The 9,041-nt window shown below is 40.8% G+C and overlaps 1 pseudogene; it reads right to left on the reverse strand.

Annotated features, from left to right (window-relative positions):
- LOC109842447 overlaps positions 1 to 4,377 on the reverse strand; it is a 17,575-nt pseudogene extending 13,198 nt beyond the window's left edge.

Consider the following 9,041-nt stretch of genomic DNA (forward strand, 5'->3'; position numbering starts at 1 on the left):
ACAAGGGGTTTTGGTGGCGGAGGGTGGAGAGGAGGAAGAAGATTGAGGGAGAGGAGGAGTAGGAGGAGGAGGGCGTTTACTTTGTGTAGCTCTAGCCACGTTGCGGCCACGTTTGAGTCACGTGAGCCGTCACGTGAGAAAAATAGCCAAAAAATAGGATCCGGCCAAACTTAAGGCCTATACAAGGGGTTTTGGTGGCGGAGGGTGGAGAGGAGGAAGAAGATTGAGGGAGAGGAGGAGTAGGAGGAGGAGGGCGTTTACTTTGTGTAGCTCTAGCCACGTTGCGGCCACGTTTGAGTCACGTGAGCCGTCACGTGAGAAAAATAGCCAAAAAATAGGATCCGGCCAAACTTAAGGCCTATTTGTCACCAAAGTTCAAAAATATACCAATGTGATATCAGAAAAAGATTATATGCCAACCTGTCACTATGGGTAAACAAAATATACTAATTTGGTCATTTTGCCGGTGTTTTTTGAGTAAGAAAGAAGAGACTGGAGGTTTTTAATTGAAAGTTTTGACTTTTTCTATGGTTTTCTACAAAACTCCGCTAACTCCAGCCACACTGGTGGCCACGTTGGAGTCACGTGAGCCGTCACGTGAGAAAAATGGCTGGAAAAAATTGGATCCGGCAAAACTTAAGGTCTATTTGTCGCCTGAGTTCAGAAAATATACGAATGTGGTACCGGAAAAAAATTATATGCCAACCTGTCACTATGGATAAACAAAATATACCAATTTGGTCATTTTGCCCTAAATAATTTAGTCAAATCAATTTATTAGTTATAAATTTGGCCAGTTTAATTTTGAAAAGAAAAGATTTGATCAATTTAGTGGTAACTTGCTCTTTGCAATAAAATGGCGTGTATTTGAAACAAAAACAGATAGTTATACCAATTGTCTTTTATTTATTATTACTGCAGTAACAATTGTAACTTTCAAGTATGAAAACTTACTGAAATCTCATTTGCAAGCGTCACTCCCTTAGCATCCGCATCTCTAAAAGTCCAATGAGGCAAACTCCATATTTGATCCTCGGTAGCCCCTTTACCACTCGCTACCAAGTTCAAGTTGTATCCAAGTGCACGGTTAATCATCGGCACACAACAACATAGCAATACGAACAATAGAAAAGAGAACGAGTATCCAATTGCATTCCAATCTAGGAGAATTAAGCATAGAACATAAGGTTTTGGAGCACGGTTGAAATTTCCATATCGCGAATCGGAAACTCACACATTGCTATCACGAACCATATCACGAAGAAAAGCTCGAGGAATGTCCTTGATTTGTTCATCAGATATGAACCCCTAACAAAAGTCAGCATCAAGTATGTAAGTATATAATAATGCTGAAGTTCATCGGATACTTATATAGCTTAAGCTTTTGAGCGAAATGGTTATCAGATTTGAATAAGAAGAGGACTGTGTGTCCCTTCATTTTCTCAGTTTGCGTGTCACTGACATCTGTGTCATTAGATATGATTTGAATATTTTGATGATCTAGATTGTGACGGTCTAGATGCATATCACGTCAACGACACATTAACCAATTACTGAGAGGGACACACCGGTCCCTATTTATTCATTAGATATCATATGTTCAAACATAAATGATAGGATTATTTGTGCATGGGTGCACCTCATGTATTATAGGCTTATAGCATATAGAAATATTTTAGTTGATTAGTGTTGATGTCAGCTATCAAACATGTGATTTATTTATAGATTAAATTAGAATTATGGTCCTCAAACTCCTTCAGATGACTGACTCTGTAGGTTGTTGTCCCTGCACACTCAAAACTTGTAAGAGGCTGAAGTTGGGTTCTCCAGTCGTTCCTCCGACGATCAAATCAGTATATAGACTTGAGTGAGAAAATATGAGATGAAGAAAAATGTCAAAGTTGTGTGAAAGGCCCATAGAGCTACTTGAGCCGTATGACTTCTTTTTATAGAAGATCAGAATGATAGATAGGTAACTTGAGCCAAGTCCAGGTAGATAGCTGATTCAGCGGACACCTGACAGGTATCGGCTACTAGCAAAGATGAGTTATCCAAGTGGTTAGTGCAAAGCAACAGCAGGTGCTTGGTGATGATGGAGTCTGATGAGTCATAAAGACTTTTGGGGCTATAGCAATGATGACTTTGTCAGAGCAATTAATGTGAGGGCAAGCGATTGTCCACGCGAGGTTCAAGGAATACTGCCTTTCGACTCGGCCTGGTGAGAAGGGACGAGTCGGGCTGCCTGTCACAAAGGGATGACTCTTTACGAGAAGGGTGAGAAGTATTACCTCTCCAGTAATCTGGTGGAGGGCTGACTAACACCGCCTTTTTACTCGACTACGCGAGTTTCTGGCTAAAGAAGCAGGCCGAGTGCGAGTGCTTATAAGATCGATCTGTGGATAGGCCGACAAGTATTGTCCTTTTAGTCGGCCTTGAGAGCTATCGGCTGATATAGCGGGCCGAGTGTGGAGGCTTGTGGATCGATCTGATAGGTAGGTCGGCAAGTATCACATGTCGAATCGGCCATTAGAGTTGTCGGCTTATGGAGTCATCCGCAGTAGCGATTCGAGTCGTCTAGGCTCTGATCATATCTAATCTGGCATGGAGTGGGATGTGTGTCGACATCTAAGGAAAGATTAACATTTAGTTACTTGCAGACTATAATAGTGGCCCCTTTTCAATCGAACTCGGCCGGCCGAGTACGAGTGAAAGTTGAATAAGAAGTCAAAATTTTGCCTTCTCGACTTTTGTATCTTTTTTGCTTGCATTTGTCTCCAGCTTTGTTTGAGTCCATGTTTGTTATAGATTCGAGGTGACTTAGCCATTATGGCGAATGGGGTGACTCAACCTCATACCTTTTTTATTGAATATGATCATAAGGTTCCAAACTGCATGCCTTGGGCTTATGAACGTGACAAGGTCTAGGCAATTTGCTTGTTCAACACTTTCTACACAGTAGACATTTTCAAAAAGAAATATTTTTATTTTTCTTAATTTGAACCAAATACATTTAGGTACTAGTCGGTCCTTTGGGTCGAGACGCCTTGGCTCTGTGTGTGAGGAGTAGTGCTACTCGACCTCATGCCTTGGGTTTATTCACGATGACACAAAGGTCATAGGATACATGCTTTAGGCTTAGAAAGATGTCAAGGTCTTACTATAAACATTTTAGATAGAAATATTTTTCTGTTAATTTGAACCGCATACATTTGGGTATAAGTCGGTCCTTCGGGTCGAGAAGACTTAACTTAATGTGCGGGGAGTAGTGCTACTCGACCTCGTGCCTTGAGTTTATTCACGATGACACCAAGGCCTTGGGGTACATGCTTTGGGCTTAGGAGGATGTTAGGGTATTTCTGCGAACATTTTAGGTGCAAATATTTGTCTTTTAATCTATACTATGCACATTTGAGTATACATCGATTTTTTGGGTTGAGACGACTCGAATTTGTGTGTTGGATGTACTCGCAATGACACAAAGGTTTTAGGGTATGTGCCTTAGGTTTAGAAATATGCCGAAGTCTTTTTTGTCGAATAGATTGAGTTGAGACGTACCTTGGTTTTACCCCAAGAGGGTACCAAGGGTTTTTATTAATGGTGTGCCTTGGTCTTACTCTAAGCGGATGCCAAGGTCTTGGTATTAGAGTCGACCAAGTTGATGATATGCCTTGGTCTTGTTCATAAGAATGATGCTAATGTCTTTTTCCAATGGCACGCCTTGGTCTTACCATGAGCAGGTGCCAAGGTCTTTTGAGGTGAAGCCTACTGAGTCAAAGTGTGCCTTAGTTTTATCCTGAGAGGACACCAAGGGCTTTTGTTGATGACACCCCTTGGTCTTATCCTGAGCAGGTACCAAGGTATTGGTATCGGAGCTGTCCGAGTTGATGATGTGATGTGGTCTTTCTCATTAGAATGATGCTAAGGTCTTTCATCGATGACGTGTCTTGTTCTTACCATGAGTAGTTGCCAAGGTCTTTTGAGGAGAAGCTGACCGAATTGATGATGATCGATCGATGAAAGATGCTCATAGATATACATGAGGAAAAAATATCTTGTTTGAAGATAGTACCATTAATTTGATTACCTTAGAGAGTTTTATGTGACTTGGGTTTAGACACGAAAATGATGTCAAGGGCTTTAACTAAGATAGACCTGCTTCTTAGCAATCTCCTTCCTCCGATCCCTCTTGTCGGCTTTGTTTGGTATAGGATCGGTTATAGAGGGACCCTTTATTGTTTCCTCTCTTGGTGAGGGGTCGGCCCCTGCTGCTGACTCGGTCACCGATAATGTCATTGCTGCTATTGTTTTATCTGCCCTGGCCTCCTTCTTGCAGGCTCCGGTGTCTTCCACGTCCATGTACACATCGACCTTAGTCATTATCTACTCATAGCTGGTGTCTCATTTCTTAACGAGCAGGTTGGCTAGCTCATTATTTTCCAAGTTGGCTATGACAGCAGACATGGCGACCGCACCACCAGGGTCATTGATTTCTAGAATTTTGTCCTGGAACCTCTTTAAGTAGTTCCTAAGGATTTCTCCAGGTTCTTGAAGCATCTGCATCAAGACATGGGGGAAAACTTTGGCTTGTTGTTGACCAGAAAGTGATACACAAACTTCTGACTAGGTTGCTCAAAGCTGTTGATGGACTTATTGGGCATGGAGTTCCACCATAGCTTGCGTTTCCCAACAAAGTGATAGGGAAGCACCTATAAATGATTGGCTCAGGCGCCTGTAGCATGGTCATCATATTATAATAATTTTAAGCATGCTTAGCTAGATCTCCTTCAAAAGTAGCATTTATGATGTTGTCGACAACGAGAGTGCTCCCCACTTTGGCCCCAACGATTGGCTAAAAGGTCCGGTCATAACCAGACACAAGATTAGTGTTTGAGCGGCCTAGAGCGGTACGAGGAAGCTGGGTTCCGCGTGATGCCGCACTGTGGCGTACTTTTGGCTGTCATGTCTGTAGCTTAGGCTCTCCCCTGTCGCTTCCATGTACCGTGGGTGTTTCCGAGGAGGGGATACAAAGCGAATTTGCTAGCGAGGCGGGAGAGAGGTGCGCTCAGCTTGGTCCTCTTGTTGTCCGACTTGCGCCAGGTGCCCAAGCAGAGGAGGGCAGAGCCCATCCGAGGTTTAGGAACAACTAATGTGGTGGACTGTTGGGGAGGAATTCAGCTAATTAAGAGCTCATTAGTGAAGCAGTAAATTGTTACCCGAGAGATTGAGAGATCCTTTGCGTAGATTCTCCCAACTGGGCCTAAGTGACATAGCCCACACATGAATTTTCAGGGCGTGGGTCGAAAGTTTGACCAGGACATTCAGAACCAGATGTCTTGTCTGAAGAAGAATGGCAGGCCCCACGGTAGGTGACAAACTGTTAATGTTAGCTATCAAAAAGAGGGTTTATTTATGGATTAAAGGAGAGTTAGGGTCCTCAAACTCTTTCATAAGACTGACTCTGTAGGTCATTGTTCTTCTCTGCACACGAAGAACTCGTAAGAGGCCAGAGTTGGATTCTCTGGTTGTTCCTCTGACGATTAAGTCAGTATATAAACTTGAGTGGGAAAATGTGAGATGTAAAAAACTCAAAGTTGTATGAAAGGCCTAGGGATCTACCTTGAGCACCATGACTTTCTTTTATAGAGGATCAGAAGGCATATAGGTAACTTGAGCCAAGTCTAGACATACAACTGACTTAGCAGACAACTAGCAGGTGTCAGCTGCTAGCAAAAATGAGTCATCCAAATAGTTAGTGCAAAACGACAGCAACTGCTTGGTGTTGACAGAGTCTGATAAGTCATAAAGACTTTGGGATTATAGCAATGATGACTTTGTTAGAGCAATTAGTGCAAGGACAGGTGGCTGTCGACGCGTGATTCAAGGAAGACAGCCTTTCGACTCGGCTTGGTGAGAAGGGATGAGTCGGGCTGCTTATCGACAAAGGACAACTCCTTATGAGAAGAGCGAGAAGTACCGCCTCTTTAGTCATTTTGTGGAGGGTCAACTAACACCTACTTTTTACTCAGCTACGCGAGTTGCCGGTGTAACAATAGGCCAAGTGCGAGTGGTTATAGGATTGATCTAGTGGGTAGTCCGACAAGTATCGTCATTTTAGTCGGCCTCGATAGTTGTTGGCTGATATAGCGGGCCGAAGTGTGGAGGCTTGTAGGCTCGATCTGAGGTAGATCGGCAAGTACTACCTTTCGAGTCGGCCACATAAGTTGTCGGCTTATGGAGCTGGCCGTAGTAACGATTCAAGTCATCTGGGCTCTGATCATGTCTGATTTGGCATGGAGTAAGATGCGTGTCGACAACTTAAGAAAAATTAACACCTAATTATTTATAGGCTATAACAATTAGTATATACACCTCATTCTATTTTGTTTGTGCATGCACTGTTATTATCGTACAAATGTTTTTTGCTTTAATTAGTTTTTATTCTCATGTGATGATCATATAAACATTTATCAAGAACATTTTCATAAGATTCTCACACCGAGGCAGATAGACATATTTGCTAATATAATAGACCATGAGAAATTTACTAGTTCACCCCCTATAATATAAGACGTATAGATACAAATATATCTAAATAATAATATGAGTTGAAAGATTAATTTTAATAGAAAGTATTGATTGATTGTCAGATTCTTCTATTGCAAGGTCATTAATTGATTCTCAAGAAGCTAGAGTCAAGTGTTGTTCTTCTTCGAGAAGAGTGCGGCGATCGCATCTCATGTCGCATTTGGAGTTTTGACATCTCACATTTGGTCGACATGACTTCTTCTACCATCGTCTTCAGCACATACATGGCTTTGCCAGCCTTTATATTTCATTTCCTTGTCACTTCACTTGTTTCTTTAGGTGCTGAGGTTTCGGCACCACCAACGACCTCCCAGAGATCATGTGCTCACAGATAGGACTTCAAATAGGTCTCCCACTAATTGTAGTTATTCCCGTAGAGTTTCTTAAGTATAGTAGCAGTGTTTGTCAAATCGGTCATCATGACGAGGTACTGCTTTAGTAACTTCACGTAAGTCTGGTTCTTGACCAACCAATTTTACAGTTCTAGACTAAGCATGAACTTCGGCCTTCAAGAATGTCAATAGGATTGTCGTAGGTAAGAGTTGGTCTCTGACCGCCTGTTCTGATACCACTTGTTGATTTGAGAAGAATGAACACTAAGAAACATATTATTATTATTTTTAGTATTACAACACTCAATACTCTCTCTACTATAAACACAAACACGCTTTCTACTATAGACTACTAGAACGCTGCGATACTCTATCACAAGCCTCTCTATCTATCTATTTTTGTCACATTCTCTCTTTATTTCTCTCTCTGATTTTGCTTTCAGCCTTGGAATGCCTTCAATGATGAGGATTGGGTGTATTTATATCAAACTAAGTGGGTTTACTAGTCACCCACATGTTTATAATATGTACCTAGGTCCTATATGTACTTAGGCTTCCCTAGGCATAACCATATTGTCACACGTGCCTGCAAAAGTTCTACATTGTTCGCTCTTCTAGATAGTGGGTGCGGACCACTTCACATTAATATGTGATTTTATGTTGATTAGAACTGCATAGCAATTCTCTATCTTTGCTCTATCGAGGAGGAAATCTATTGGAGACAAATATCTAGAGTGTTACGGCTAAAGGAATGTGACTCTAATTTTCCCTTTTTTCACAAAAATTACCTCTATCATTGGAAAAAGAACTTCATATCTCACCAAATTCATAATGGGGTCCTTATCTCTTCAGAAGCTGAAAAACAGAACACCTTCTTTAACTTCTTTTCCAATCTCTTCAAATCCAAACCTCCCTTGCATTTTCATCTAAACTGGGATCATTTATACCCTACTTTCCTTCTTGGGCTTCAATCCCTCAATTCCTCATTTATCAGGAAAGAGATTAGGGTAGCTGTTTTTGGACTCCATCCTGACAAATAACATGGTCTTGCTGGGAATCCATTCAGGATGAACTCTTTGAGTTCTTCTCGCATCTATTTTTAGATGTCTCCCCTCTACATAAAATCAACTTCTCCTTGCTTACTCTCATCCTTAAGTCTAACAACCCTAGTGACGTTAAAGACTACAAATAAATTAGCCTTCTTAATGGCCTTTTCACAATCTCCACTAAAGTTTTGACAAACAAACTTGCCCAACTTCCCTTTTCTCTTGTTGATTACTCCTAATTTAATTTTTAAGCAGGGAAATCAACTCTGAACTCCATTGTTCTAGGCTATAAAATCCTTCACGGCTGATTTTCAAAAAAATTTTGAGGCTTGTATCGTTAAGATATACTTTATAAAAGCTTTTGATTGTATCAGTTGGAGATTTATCCTTTCTCTCCTCTGAGCAAGAGGTTTTGGCTCTCGTTGGTGTATGTGGATAAAATATAGTATCTCCTCCTCCAAATCCTCTGTCATTGTTAATGGCACACTTTCTAATTTTTTTCAATGTCATAGAGGTCTCAAGCAAGATAATCCTCTATCCCCCATGCTCTTCATTCTTGTTGTTGATGTTCTTAGTAAAATGATGTTCAATAGCTTAAACTCTTTGGACTTACCAGAACTTCACATTAAGGGTAAAATAAATGACATAACATCCCTCTATTTTGCAGATGACACTCTTATTTTTTGTAGACCTGATAAAAATAATGTTTCTACACTTCAATATATCTTTTATCTCTTTAAGAAAGTTTCTGGTTTGTGGATTAACTTCAGCAAATCTAATCTTTTCTATAGTGGTAAATATACCAACACAGGTCCTTCTCTTTCTAGAATCATCAACTGTGCTTATGCACCCGCCCCCATGCCCTTTAAAATATATTGGCCTTTCTTTAAAGAAAAGATCTTTATCGAAATTATACTGTCATCTTCTTCTTGATTCATTTCGCAAAAAGCTTGTCTTATGGAAAGGCAAGCACCTCTCCTTCGGTGGACGTCTTGTTCTTTTTAATTCAGTTCTTTATTCCCTCCCTCTTTATTACATGTCTTTTTTTAAATTTTCTAAATATCTTATAAAGGTAATG

The sequence above is a fragment of the Asparagus officinalis genome, chromosome 5 (assembly GCF_001876935.1).
Source record: "Asparagus officinalis chromosome 5, Aspof.V1, whole genome shotgun sequence".
In the NCBI taxonomy this organism is placed as follows: Eukaryota; Viridiplantae; Streptophyta; class Magnoliopsida; order Asparagales; family Asparagaceae; genus Asparagus; species Asparagus officinalis.